The sequence below is a fragment of the Bos javanicus genome, chromosome X, assembly GCF_032452875.1.
Source record: "Bos javanicus breed banteng chromosome X, ARS-OSU_banteng_1.0, whole genome shotgun sequence".
In the NCBI taxonomy this organism is placed as follows: Eukaryota; Metazoa; Chordata; class Mammalia; order Artiodactyla; family Bovidae; genus Bos; species Bos javanicus.
In genome coordinates, this window is record NC_083897.1 from 72,922,844 (window position 1) to 72,936,257 (window position 13,414).

Here is a 13,414-nt window from a genome sequence, read left to right on the forward strand (position 1 = left end):
AGAAAGAAGAAATGAAGGCTGAGATAAGTAAGTAAATATTTCACAAAACAGGATGTGGGACTGCTACCATAGTTAACTATTCACAGAGAACACAGGTAATTAAAATATGGGAGCCCGAGGGTATTAGTTAAATCAATGACCCATTTTTCCTTTGTTGCCTAACACCATCTAACCTAACAACTAATGATAAATCAGTGACCCATTTTTCAACAAAAAAGGAATATTTTGAAGACACAGTCTCACCAATACATATGCTTTTAATATGTCAATGAGCAGTCGTCTTAAAAATAAATCTTTTTTTTTAAGTGGGGCATAAACTAAAAATCTTTAAAACTTAAAATTTAATTTCCTTGTAAAGTTTTCCATCTGCAATTTTATTTATCATCATTCTATACACAGTATTTAGCTATTTACTTTATTTTCAGATCAAAGATTGCAAATTTGACACTAACCATTACAGGTGTCTCAGTGGTTAAGGATCCACCTGTCAATGCAAGAGACCCAGGAAACATGGGTTTGATCCCTGGGTGAGGAAGATCTCCTGGAGTAAGAAACTGCTACCTGCTGCAGTATTCTTTCCTGGAGAATTCCAGGGACAAAGGAGTCTGGCACACTATATATAGTCCATGAGATCACACAGAGTCAGATATGACTGAGCACAAACTCACACACTATTCTTAGTAATTATTTTCCAGGTTTCCACTAGATCAAGTTCTGGAGTAATCTTATGGACATGAGTTTGAGCAAGCCCCAGGAAATGGTGAAGGACAGGGAAGTCTGGTGTGCTGGAGTCCATGGGGTCGTAAAAAGTTGGACACGACTGAGCAACTGAACAACAACAACTTAATATTGGTGTCCCTCATTATCAAGTCTAGCCTTTTCATTATCAAGTCTAGCCTTCTCATTATCAAGTCTATGCTATGCTATGCTAAGTCACTTCAGTCATGTCCGACTCTGTGTGACCCCATAGACGGGAGCCCACCAGGCTCCGTCGTCCCTGGGATTCTCCAGGCAAGAATACTGGAGTGGGTTGCCATTTCCTTCTCCAGTGCATGAAAAGAGAAAAGTGAAAGTGAAGTCGCTCAGTCGTGTCGGACTCTTAGCGACCCCATGGACTGCAGCCTACCAGGCTCCTCTGTCCATGGGATTTTCCAGGCAAGAGTACTGGAGTGAGGTGCCATTGCCTTCTCCTTCATTATCAAGTCTAGCCTTTTATAAAAGAGATACATAATGTGATTTTAGAATCAATGGAAGATTATTCCCAGAAAAGCACCTCTCCATTCTTTTCTCTTTTTATTGAAGTATAATTTATATTTAATAAAATGCACAGTTCTTAAATGTTCAGCTTCATGTTTTGGCAATTTACATACACCTTTATAACTACCACTCAAGGAAGATATTGAACCTTTGTCTCAGGCTACATCTTAGCTTATCCTCACCTTAACACACAGACAAGTCCCATTCTTCTCTCAATATACATTCAGTTCAGTTCAGTCACTCAATCGTGTCCGACTCTTTGCGACCCCATGAATCACAGCACGCCAGGCCTCCCTGTCCATCAACAACTACCGGAGTTCACCCAGACTCATGACCATCAAGTCAGTGATGTCATCCAGCCATCTCATCCTCTGTCGTCCCCTTCTCCTCCTGTCCCCAATCCCTCCCAGCATCAGAGTCTTTTCCAGTGAGTCAACTCTTCACATGAGGTGGCCAAAGTACTGGAGTTTCAGCTTTAACATCATTCCTTCCAAAGAAATCCCAGGGCTGATCTCCTTCAGAATGGACTGGTTGGATCTCCTTGCAGTCCAAGGGACTCTCAAGAGTCTTCTCCAACACCACAGTTCAAAAGCATCAATTCTTCGGTGCTCAGCCTTCACAGTCCAACTCTCACATCCATAAATGACCACTGGAAAAACCATAGCCTTGACTAGACGAACCTTTGTTTACAAAGTAATGTCTCTGCCTCTGAATGTGCTATCTAGTTTGGTCATAACTTTCCTTCTAAGGAGTGAGCGTCTTTTAATTTCACGGCTGCAGTTAATATCTGCAGTGATTTTGGAGCCCCCAAAAATCAAGTCTGACACTGCTTCCACTGTTTCCCCATCTATTTCCCATGAAGTGATGGGACCAGATGCCATGATCTTCGTTTTCTGAATGTTGAGCTTTAAGCCAACTCTTTCACTCTCCACTTTCACTTTCATCAAGAGGCTTTTGGGTTCCTCTTCACTTGCTGCCATAAGGGTGGTGTCATCTGCATATCTGAGGTTATTGAGATTTCTCCCGGCAATCTTGATTCCAGCTTGTGCTTCTTCCAGTCCAGCATTTCTCATGATGTACTCTTCATATAAGTTAAATAAGCAGGGTAACAATATCCAGCCTTGATGTACTCCTTTTCCTTTTGGAACCAGTCTGTTGTTCCATGTCCAGTTCTAACTGTTGCTTGATGACCTGCCTATAGGTTTCTCAAGAGGCAGGTCAGGTGGTCTGGTATTCCCATCTCTTTCAGAATGTTCCACAGTTTATTGTGATCCACACAGTCAAAGGCTTTGGCATAGTCAATAAAGCAGAAATAGGTGTTTTTATTACTTTTTGTCTATTTTTGAACTGTATATGAATTAAATCATACAGTATGTACTATCTTGTGTCTGGCTTCTTTCAATCAGCATGGTAATTAGTCATGTTGTTATACACATCAGTAGTTTAGTACTTTTTAATGCCAAGTGATGTTTCACTGTAAAATATATCACAATTTATCTATTCTTATGTTGATGGACATTTGGGTTGTTACTAGTTTTGGTTATTGTGGAAAAGGCTGCTATGAATATTGTTGAACAAGTTTTGGTTGATGCATTTTTTTTTAATTTTGGGGGGATAATTGTCTATGCATGTAATTGATAGATATTTCCTTCCTTTTAAAAACTAAAAGACAAATATTTAATTCTGTAGTCCATTGTTACTAAGACTTATATAGTATAAATCTATAAAGAAGGTAATTGTTAACTTAAATTCGTGGCATAGGATAAATCATTGAACTCAGAGGATTTGGTAAATAGAAAAGATCAACAAACTATGAATTAGGAGACTGGAGTCTAGTCTCACCATTAGATCCTAATTGACCTTAGTTAGCTTACTTAACCTTTGTGAAGTTCTATTTACTCCTTTTCAAAAATAATGTTTAGTGTTCAAAATCATTTGTGTCTTGTATGTACTTTTTATACTATGTGGGTATAGAACTTCATGCTGTAGACATGAGGAATAACACTAATTCCTTGCAATCAAGAAACTTATGATTTAAAGGGGAAAATAAGCACATAAACAACTAAGATCATTAGAATAAAATAAGTGAGTTTCATTCAACAATACATATACAACCAATAGCTGTCTATTTAGTGTCCATTATGTATTTGATGCTAGGTACTAGGCATATGATGCTAAATACTTTCAATATAAGTTTGGCCTTTGTGCTACAGACTAATGAGAGATACAAATTAAAAATGCAATCCTAATGCAATACAATTAGATACTGGGGGAGTACAAAACACATGAGAGCACAGAATCAAGGTTCTTAATCCAGACTAAAAGAAGAAAGAATACTGAGACAATGTCCTGGGGAAAAAATCTTAACTGAGACTCAAAGGAGGAAAAGTTGGAGATAGCTAAAAAAAAAAAAAAAAAAAATCCTAAGATTCACTGGCAAAGCAAAATAGAGACATAAGCAACCAGAGAAATATCATAGCAAATTCCAGGAAAGAAAAAAAAAAAACGGTGAATGCATCTTAAATAAGAGGTACTGTGGAATGAAAATATCTCCTGTCACATTAATAAAGAAGAAATGTCACAGCCATCAGCAATTTCCAGCCTCCAAATGTGAATGAGGTTTCCCAAACTGCTATCCAGGTGATGCTGCCACCCCCTGACAGTGATTGCTGAGGAGCTGAGTGAATGAAAGAGGTGAACAAGGAAACAGGACTGGCCCCAGGTAGCTGAAGTGCATATGAAAGGAATGAATTTGATGAGCCCAGAGGCTTACATTTTCCCATACATAGCATGCTAAATTCCTTGATACCTGATCTTTGATGCTCAGACTACCTACTCCTTTTGTTGGAAACTTGTATATAGTCTGACTTACCCCATGCCTCCTTGGAGCAGTTTCCTCAGAGCTACTGAGATGCTGTCTTCAGGCTCAGAGTCCTAAACATTGCCACCAAATAAAATAACTTTCTACTTTCAGGTTGTGACTATAATTTTTTGGTTGACAGTATGAATAAAAACTGGAGAAGGGCATGACAACCCATTCAAGTATTCTTGCCTGGAAAATTCCATGGACAGAAGAGCCTGATGTGCCATAGGTTCTCTTAGAGTTGGACATGACTGATGCAACTTAGCACAGCACATAAATAAAGACATTGAGACCTAAAGAGAAATGGCAACAACATGAAATAGACATGACAATGAAAACATAAAGTTGACAGATTAGAAAGATTAACAATAATAAGAAGCTACTACTACCCCTAGGCTGAAGAGACAAAGAGAGAAGATGGAAACTTACCACTGTGGCCAGAATGATCTGACAGAAGCTAAAACATTAGCAGTCATGTTCACTTGTTGCAGAAACCAGTATTCAAGAAACCAACCACCACACTCAGAGAGTTGGAGAACTCAGGTTTTTTACACCAGGGGGCCCAGAGGAGTTAACACTCCAAGCTCTGAGCCCCAAACACAGGGGTTACAGAGTTTTTATATATGGACAGGCATGATTAAGCAGGTTTGCAGGGGCTGGACGATTGCAAAGAGCAGGACAACGGTGAGTGAGATAAGCTCCAGTTCCTAGTATTGTGAGTCCCCACTTTCTGAGACTATGTGACCTACGTGATCCAGACTTTGCAAGGAGCAAGCTGACTTACAGAGGCAGAAGGAGCAGGAGGTTATGTAAAATTTTAACTTTTCCTCTTCACACTAAAAGCTAGAGTCATGAACAGCTGCTATCAGAGACCTCCCCAAGGAAAATAAAGAGAGAGGAATACTCTGTACCTTCTTTTCTCTCTCTTCAAACACCCATCAGAACCTACAATTAATATGAATCCACCAGGAAGCCTGCACACACAGGAGTCTCAGAAACACAAACAAGAGGAGTCTTCCCGCTGAAAAAAAATGTCGAGGAATGAACCTGAGAGAATACAGGTCCAATTCTGACATACAGTTCTAACTCACTTCAGTTGCTCAGTCATGTTCTGCTCTTTGCTACCCCCATGGACTGCAGCAAGCCAGGCTTCCCTGTCTACCACCAATACCCAGAGCTTGCTCAAACTCACGTCCATCGAATCAGTGATGCCATCCAACCATCTCATCCTCTGTGGTCCCCTTCTCCTCCTGCCCTCAATCTTTCCCAGCATCAGGGCCTTTTTCCATGAGTCAGTTCATCATATCAAGTGGACAAAGTATTGGAGTTTCAGCTTCAGCATCAGTCCTTCCAATGAATTTTCAGGACTGATTTCCTTTATGATCAACTGGTTTGATCTCCTTGCAGTCTAATGGACTCTCAAGAGTCGTCTCCAACACCACAGTTGAAAAACATCAATTCTTTGGCACTCAGCTTTCTTTATAGTCCAACTCTCACATCCATACAAGACCACTAGAAAAACCATAGCTTTGACTAGATGGACTTTTGTTGGCAAAGTAATGTCTCTGCTTTTTAATATGCTATCTAGGTTGGTCATAGCTTTTCTTCCAAGGAGCAAGCATCTTTTAATTTCATGGCTGCAGTCACCGTCTGCAGTGATTTGGAGCCCAAGAAAATAAAGTCAGTCACTGTTTCCACTGTTTCCCCATGTATTTGTTATGAAGTGATGGGACTGGATGCTATAATCTTAATTTCTGAGGTTGAGTTTTAAGCCAGCTTTTTCACTCTCCTCTTTCACTTTCATCAAGAGTTTCCTCTTCACTTTTTGCCATAGGGTGGTTTCAACTGCATATCTGAAGTTATTGATATTTGTCCTGGCAATCTTGATTCCAGCTTGTGCTTCATCCAGCCCAGCATTTCGCATGATGTTCTCTGCATATAAGTTAAATAAGTACAGTGACAATATACAGCCTTGATGTATTCCTTTCCCAATTTGGAACCAGTTCTAACTACCATCAACTAATACTATCCCAGATGCATGAGAGAAAAGAAAAAAAAGGAGAAACAAGAAGAGAAAACATCCAAAAAAGAGAGAACACACAAGTAGTAAAAGCTTTCAATGTCTTCACTTCTTTGAATAGGAGATGCCTGAGTATACCCATGTGCTAAGTCGCTTCAGTTGTGTCCAATTCTTTGCGACCCTATAGACCATAACCAACCAGGCTCCTCTGTCCATGGGATTCTCCAGGCAAGAATACTGGAGAGGGTTGCCATTTCCTCCTCCAGGGGATCTTCCTGATCCAGGGATCAAACCCATGTCTTTTAAGTCTCCTGCATTGGGTGGTGGGTTCTTTACCACTAGTAACACCTGGGAAGCCTGAGTACCCACACAAAGACTGAAATATTTATTTTTGCACACAGTTAGTTAAGAATATGACACATCCCACCAAAATATGTGGCTCGGCACAGCAGTGATTTGCAAACAAGGGAGTGGATATGGACATAATTAGGTATTTCAGAGGTTATGTGTAGTTTTGGACAGAAAAGAAGCCAGTTATGACTGACTGTTGGAAATTGTTCCTTTGATTTGTTTTTCATTGTTTTTGTTATTATAATCATTCAAAATGGCATGCTTAAAAGGACCCTGCCCCTCTGCCTGAGTATAAACTAAACTGCCATTGTTCAGCTCATAGAGAGATAATCTGACCCTACTCACCTGTGAATAGAAGAGATTAACACACTCATTCCAAAGACTGGTCATTCCTTTGGAGATGTTTTGCAAGACTGAAGACCCTTTCACTTTACTTCCCCACTGCCTCTCCCTCTCTATTCTGCCTTTTGACAGAATGTTTCTTTCACTGTTTGTTTCTTTCACTCTGACTCTACAAAAGAACGTGGCATCCAAACCACAACAAATGGTTATTTTGAGGTTACAGTAATAGTTTGGCTTAGCCAGCCAGGAGCCTTGCTGCTTGTGGCTCGCCAGCCCTAATCAAGGAATACTGGGGTACAAACCTAGCAGCTGCCAGGACCATTTGTCTTGAGGTTCTTTCCTTCAAAATTAACTGAAGCATCACTGGCTGACCCAGGGCTCACCAGTTGAGACAAGGAACTTACACACTTCTACGAGTTGACAGCCTCAATTTCATTTGTAAGGTAAATCTACCCAATTCGATAGCCAGTCCAGACTATTCACTTGTTTTATGAGACATTTGGTGTTATGAGCTGACAGGTTCAATTTTGGAGGGTAAGTCACTCCATTGTGCAGATCGGGAACACCCACCCCACCCCCAATTTGGGCTTTTCTTTTAAGAGAAATTTGATTAGGGTACCCTGTTGAGGAGGGGAAGTGTTGCTGAACCCTCCCATGAACCAGTTCATTGGGGAACTAGTTCTTGTGGGGCAAACCCACCTTTGTTGGAATTAGCTCATTTGTAGGGTAAATTCATTTACCTGATTTGGGAACTGATTCAGTTGGAACTGGTTTATTGGGAAGCTACTTCTTGTGGGGGTGGATAGTCTAGTTGGAATTAGTTCATTTGTTTTGTAGGGTAAATTTATTTACCTGATTTGAGAATTTATTTGTCTCTCCATTTATGCTGGAATTTGTGCTGCCTGTGTTAGGATTTCCCTACGTCTTTTCTTTTGTGTTTTGGTGTTATCAAACTTGTAATGGGGAATATTTCATCTATCCCAGAGGAAAGAACTTTGGGGCACATTCTAGAGATGTTAACAATCATAAGAGCAGGGGGGCGGTCCTAAGATGGTGGAGAAATAGGATAGGGATATGAATTTATCTCCCACAAATCCATCAAAAGATCATTTGAATGCTGAGCAACTTCCACAAAACAACTTCTGAACACTGGTGGAGGACACCAGGCACCCAGAAATGCAGCCCATTCTCTTTAAAAGGAGATAGGACAAAATATAAAAGACAAAAAGAGACACAAAATAATTAGGGATGGAGACCCATCCTGGGGAGGGAGTCATGAAGGAGGAGAAGTTTCCAAACACCAGGAAACCCTCTCACCAGGGAGGTCTGTGGGAAGTTTTGGAATCTCAGAAGGCAACATAACCAGGAAAACACACACACACACACACACACACACACAATACATGTCTAACTGCAACTCCCAGTGGACAAGTAGCCCAGACGCTTGCAGCCACCGCCAGAGAGGGGGGCCAAACAGGGAGGGAGGTGCAGGTTGCATGCTTAGGGTAAAGACCCGACCTGAATGCCCTGAGGACAATCTGAGGGAACTAACATGAGATAGCAACCCAAACTGGGATAGCCGGGGCGGGGGGGGGGGGGGAGAGAGAGAGAATTTTCCCACAAAAAGCTCTAACCTAAGGCACAGCCTGACCTTCTCACAGAACAAAGGGTTGAGCGAATACCAAAAGAGAGCTAGCTGGCTCCTGACTGGCCACTGCCCCTGCCAGAGGCAGAGAGAGAGGCATGCGTGCAACAGCCACAGCCAAAAGGCAAGGGCAATCTCGGCCCCAGAGAGGGCATCTTCCACCAAACTGTGAGCAAGTTCCCGGTTGCTAACCAAGTCTTCCTAGGATCCTGGATGGTTGACATCTGCCAGGAGGATCACAGCCTGAGATCATCTACCCAAAGGAGACACACCTGAAATGGTGCTCTCACGGTACACCTGGGAAACCGATCAACTGGACTGGGGAGGTAATTAAGAGGCAGAGCACACCTGGGACAGTGCACTCGACAAGCCCTTAATTGCCTGAGCTGCTTGGACCTGGGAAGGGCACAAAACGCAAGCCCAACCGAGTCTGTGCTTTTGTGGAATAACCAAGAACCTGAACTGGAGCAGCTTAGATCTGGGAAGTGCACTAAATGCAGGTCGTGCTTTGGACAGTTGGACAGTACCCCTCCTGAGCAACCTGGAGCCTGAGCAGTGTAGACTGGGAAAGCACAATAGCCATAAGCTGGGGCAAACCCAGTGTGCTCAGTACACTGTGAGCACTCCCCAGACTCACCAGTGATATTTATTTACAATATTCCTCCCTCCCCACAACACAACTGAACAAGTGAGCCTAAATAAGTGACCACCTTCGTCCCCTTCTGTCAGGATGGAAATTAGGCATTGAAGAAACTCGCAAACACAGGAAGCCAAAATAAACAAAGAAGAAGGAACCGCTCTGGAATTGAAAGGTGCAACAGATTAAAACCCTGCAGTTTACATTGACTAAGCATTCGAAGAGGCCTATAGACCTTGAGAAGAAGTATAAGCTGGAACAAGGAATTTCCTGAAATTGAACTGACCCCACACTGCCCACAACAGCTCCAGAAAAATACCTAAATATATTTTCACTATTATCATTTTTATTCTTTTTAATTTTAAGTTATTTATTACTCCTTTAATTTTCATTTTTATAACCTACTTTACCTTGCAATAAAGAGACCCTATTTTTAATGCAAATATCATATATATATATATTTTTTAATATTTTTGTGATTGATTTTGTTTGTATTTTTAATATTGCACTTTTGAGAGTTTAAGCTCTAGATTTTAAATCTTTGTTTTTTTGGTATTTGTTATCAATTTTGTACCTTTAAGAATCTAATCTTCAGTATCCATTTTTATTTATGGATGTGATTTCTGGCTTGATTGCTCTCTCCCCTTTCGACTCTCCCTTTTCTCTCCCAGGTCACCTCTGTCTCTTCCCTTACCCTCCCTTTTCTACTTAACTCTATGAATCTCTCTCTGTGTTCCAGGCTCTGGAGAACACTTAGGCAATTGATTACTGGCTAGATTTGTCTCTCCTTTATTGACTCCCCCTCTTCTCTTCCTGGCCACTTCTATTTCCTTCCTCCCTTGGCTCTTCTCTAAGTAACTCCATGAACCTGTGTGTTCGAGACTGTGGTGAGCACATAGGGAATTGATTACTGGCTATGCTGCTCTCTCTGCTTTTCAATCCCCCTCTTCTCCTCCTGGTCACCTCTATTTCCCTTCTCCCTGTTCTCTTCTCCATGGAAATCTGTGAACCTCTCTGGGTGTCCCTCGCTGTGGAGAAGCTTTTCACCATTAACCTCGATTTTTTATCAACTGCACTGTATGGATGGAGAAGTCTTGAGGCTAATGTAAGAATAAGACTGAAAGCCAGAGACAGGAGGGTTAATCCAAAACTTAGGAACACCAGAAAACTCCTGAATCCTGAGAACATTAACTGACAAGAGCTCATTTGAAAGCCTGCAAACACTGAAACCAAGCTCCACCCAAGAACCAACAAGTTCCAAAGCAAGACATACCACTCTAATTCTCCAACAACGCAGGAACACAGCCCTGAGGATTAAAATAAAGGCGTCCTAAAGTCACACCAATGCCATGGAAAACTAATACTCACACTGGACACTTCATTGAACTCCAGAGAGAAGAGATCCAGCTTCATACACCACAACACAGACGTAAGCTTCCCTAACCAGTAAACCTTGAAAGCCACTAGTCCAACCTCACCCACAGGCAGCAACTTCTACAATAAAGAGGAACCACAAACTTCCAGCCTACAGAAAGGCCACCCCAAACACATCAATATAAGCAAAATGAAAAGGCAGAGAAATAGTCAGCAGGTTAAAGGAGCATGAAAAGAAGAGAAGTGAAAAGCAAAGGAGAAAAAGAAAGATATAAACATCTGAATGCAGAGTTCCAAAGAATAGCAAGGAGAGATAAGAAAGCCTTCCTCAATGATCAGTGCAAAGAAATAGAGGAAAACAATAGAATGGGAAAGACTAAAGATCCCTTCAAGAAAATTAGAGATACCAAGGGAACATTTCATGCAAAGATGCACTCAATAAAGGACAGAAATTGTATGGATCTAACAGAAGCAAAAGATATTAAGACGTGGTGAGAATACACAGAAAAACTGCACAAAAAAGATCTTCACGATCCAGATTATCATGATAGTGAGATCACTCACCTAGAGAGAGACAGCCTGGAATGTGAAGTCAAGTGGGCCTTAGGAAGCATCACTACAAACAAAGCTAGTGGAGGTGATGGAATTCCAGTTGAGCTATTTCAAATCCTGAAAGATGATGCTGTGAAAGTGCTGTACTCAATATGCCAACAAATTTGGAAAACTCAGCTGTGGCCACAGGACTGGAAAACGTCAGTTTTCATTCCAATCCCAAAGAAAGGCAATGCCAAAGAATGCTCAAACCACTGCACAATTTCACTAATCTCACATGCTAATAAAATAATACTCAAAATTCTCCAAGCCAGGCTTCAGCAATACATGAACCATGAACTTCCAGATGTTCAAGCTGGTTTTAGAAAAGGCAGAGGAACCAGAGATCAAATTTCCAACATCTGCTGAATCATTGAAAAAGCAAGAGAGTTCCAAAAAAACATCTATTTCTGCTTTATTGACTATGCCAAAGCCTTTGACTCTATGGAGTCAATAAATTGTGTAAAATTCTTTAAGAGATGGGAATACCAGACTACCTAACCTGCCTCTTGAGAAATCTGTATGCAGGTCAGGAAGCAATAGTTAAAACTTGGAAATGGAACAATAAACCAGTTCCAAATAGGAAAAGGAGTATGTCAAGGCTGTATCTTGTCACCCTGCTCATTTAACTTATATGCAGAGTATATCATGAGAAATGCTGGACTGGATGAAGCACAAGCTTTAATCAAGATTGCTGGAAGAAATATCAATAATCTCAGATATGCAGATAACACCACCTTTATGGCAGAAAGTGAAAAAGAACTAAAGAGCCTCTTGATGAAAGTGAAAGAGGAGAGTGAAAAAGTTGGTTTAATTCAATATTCAGAAAATGAAGATCATGGCATCCAGTCCCATTACTTCATGGCAAATAGATGGGGAAACATCAGAAATAGTGCCTGACTTTACTTGGGGGGGGGTGGGGGTGGGGTGAGCTCCAAAATCACTGCGGACGGTGACTGCAGCTGTGAAATCAAAAGACACTTACCCCTTGGAATGAAAGTTATGATCAACCTAGATAGCATATTCAAAAGCAGAGACATTACTTTGCCAACAAAGGTCTGTCTAGTCAAGCCTATGTTTTTTCCAGTAGTCTTGTACGGGTATGTGAGTTAGACTATAAGGAAAGCTGAGTGCCAAAGAATTGATGCTTTTGAACTATGGTGTTGGAGAAGACTCGTGAGAGTCCCTTGGACTGCAAGGAGATCCAACCAGTCCATCATAAAGGAGATCAGTACTGAGTGTACATTGGAAGGACTGACGTTGAAGCTGAAACTCCAATACTTTGGCCACCTGGTGCGAAGTGTTGACTCATTTGAAAAGACCCTGATGCTGGAAAAGATTGAAGGCAACAGAGAAGGGGATGACAGAAGATGAAATGGTTGGATGGCATCACTGGCTCAATGATTGGTAAACTCTAGGAGTTGGAGTTGGACAAGAAGGCCTGGCATGCTGTAGGGCATGGGGTCAAAGAGTTGGACACAAATGAGCAGCTGAACTGAACTGAACTGAAAGGAACATGATAAATGCTCTCCAAACCAAACAAAAGAGGAGATAGGGAGTCTACCTGGAAAACAATTCAGAATAATGATAGTAAAGATGATCAAAAATCTTGAAAACAAAATGGAGTGACAGATAGACTAGAGAAAAGGATTGAGAAGATGCAAGAAATGTTTCACAAGGACCTAGAAGAAATAAAAAAAGAGTCAATCAATACTGAATAATGTAATAACTGAGATCAAAAGCATTCTGCAGGTAACCAAGGGTAGAATAACTGAGGCGAAAGATAGGATACATTAGGAGGAAGATGAATTGTGGAAATAAATGAAGCAGAGAGGAAAAAAAGGAAAAATAATTAAAATAAATTAGGACAACCTCAGAGACCTCTGGGACACTGTTAAACACACCAACATTGGAATCTTAGGAGAGTCCCAGAAGAAGAAGAAAAAAGAAAGGGCATGGGAAAATACTTGAGGAGATAATAGTTGGAAAATTCTCTAAAATGGGCAAGGAAATACCCACCCAAGTTCAAGAAATGCAGAGTCCCAAACAGGATAAACCCAAGGCAAAACACCCCAAGACACATAATAATCAAATTCACTAAGATCAAACACAAAGAGCAAATATTAAAAGCAGAAAGAGAAAAGCAACTAATAACACACAAGAGGATTCCAATAAGGATAACAGCTGATCTTTTAATAGAAGCTCTTCAGGCTAAAAGGGAATGGCAGGCCATATGTAAAGTGATGAAATTAAAACAACAACAACAACAAAAAAAACCTACAACCCAGATTACTATACCCAGCAAGGATCTCATTCAAATATGAAAGAGAAATG